The following is a 1,844-nucleotide window of genomic DNA, read 5'->3' as shown; positions in this document are numbered from 1 at the left end:
GATGGGAATAAGCCACAGAAAGATCTCATAAAACTGACAGAGTGGTTCAAAAAATGACCAGTCAGTTTCTATGTACAAAAGTGCACCAAAAGGAAAATAATTCAAATCATTGGTTCAGTCAATCAAATTTATAGAGCGATTACTGTGTGCAAAGCATAGTACTAAGCACCTATAATTATAACTATATGGTAACAGTCCTAGAGTTATGAATTTAGGAAGTAGATTTTGGAGTCATCACATTTGTTTTCCAAATCACCTGTCCAATGTGTGGTAGCAAAGAAACCAAATGAATATTATGTTTAACTAGGAAGGGGATAGGAAAACAAAAGGCCGACTTCTGAAATGGTATAAAACTATTATGTCTACATTTAGTAATATTCAATGAGCAGTACCGAGCTGTAAATTAAATGCTTAATAGGCCATGTGGACTAGTGAAAAGACTATGGAATTGGGTTCATTCCCAGCACTGCGACTAGCCTTCGGTATGATTTGGGGCATGCCACTTAACTTTCCTGTGACTCAGTTTCTTCATCTGTAAAGTGAGCATTGAATATCTCTTCTCTCTGTCTTTGGGCTGTGAGGCTCATGAGGGACATTATATGAGAAGCAGTGTGGCTCAGTGGAAAGAGCACGGGCTTTGGAGTCAGAGGTCATGGGTTCGAATCCCGGCTCTGCCACTTGTCAGCTGTGTGACTGTGGGCAAGTCACTTAACTTCTCTGTGTCTCAATTACCTTATCTGTAAAATGGGGATTAAGACTGTGAGCCCCACGTGGGACAACCTGATTCCCCTCTGTCTACCCCAGCGCTTAGAACAGTGCTCTGCACATAGTAAGCACGTAACAAATGCCAACATCATCATCATTATCTGGCCTCTACCCCAGTTCTTTGTACGTAGTAAGTGCTTAATATGATTATCCTTGCAGTAGTTAAACTATATGATCCCTATCCCTCAAGGAGCTTAAAATTAGCAGAAGACAAGCACAAAATGATTTATGGACAGAAGTAAAAAAGGAAAAGGAAACATGGATATATGACCAAGTGTTTAAATAGTCTTGTCTTATGTTGGTGATTTGTCTGAGACACATAGCGAATACATGGACTCCTCTTTCCCAGAACTCCCCACCTATCTGCAGTCATTCTGGAAGTGTATCCATAGAGTTTTCTTGGTAAAAGAATGGAAGTGGTTTACCAATGTCTTCTTCCATGCAGTACACTCGAGTCTCCCAAGCCACTGTTGCCCAGCACAGGAGAATTTTGACTTAGAGCAGATTCCCTTCCACTTGCTAGCCACTGCCTAAGCTAGGAATGGAATGAGTATGTCTCTACTTGACTCTCCCTCCTATAGCTGAGACTGGTAGAATACTGGAAACTCTCCAGGTGCGATCCTGAGAGGGGAGTTTAAATAGTAAAGTATGTACATTGATATGCATAGAAATATGACAAGTGATTTGGAGTGCCTTAGTGAGATGAGGCAAAACACTTAGAATGTGAGCTCCGTGTGGGACAAGGACTGTTGTCTTATCTGCATATACTTATCTACTCCATTGCTTTGTACAGTGCTTGGAAAAGTGCTTGGGTGAGTATAATAAAATTAGTATACATAATCCCTGTCCTTAAGGATCTTACAATGGATAGGGGAGATGGATAGACTGAGTATAGTACATATAGAGCAAGACTGAGCTCCTCATCTTCCCTCCCAAACCCGGTCCGCTCCCAGACTTCTCTATCACCGTGGATGGCACGACCATCCTTCCCGTCCCGCAGGCCCGCAATCTCTGTGTCATCCTTGACTCATCCCTCTCGTTCACCCCACACATCCTATCCGTTACCAAGACCTGCCGGT

General features: G+C 42.4%; 1 non-coding gene across 1 annotated transcript; it reads right to left on the bottom strand.

Annotated features, from left to right (window-relative positions):
• Positions 1 to 1,258: 1,258 nt before the first annotated feature.
• LOC114814831 lies at positions 1,259 to 1,396 on the bottom strand. Its single transcript, XR_003762628.1, has one exon. It is a non-coding gene; the product is annotated as a small nucleolar RNA SNORA7 (small nucleolar RNA).
• Positions 1,397 to 1,844: the final 448 nt, after the last annotated feature.

Source organism: Ornithorhynchus anatinus, chromosome 10 (genome assembly GCF_004115215.2).
Source record: "Ornithorhynchus anatinus isolate Pmale09 chromosome 10, mOrnAna1.pri.v4, whole genome shotgun sequence".
Classification (NCBI taxonomy): domain Eukaryota; kingdom Metazoa; phylum Chordata; class Mammalia; order Monotremata; family Ornithorhynchidae; genus Ornithorhynchus; species Ornithorhynchus anatinus.
This window is presented reverse-complemented; position numbering and strand designations above follow the sequence as displayed.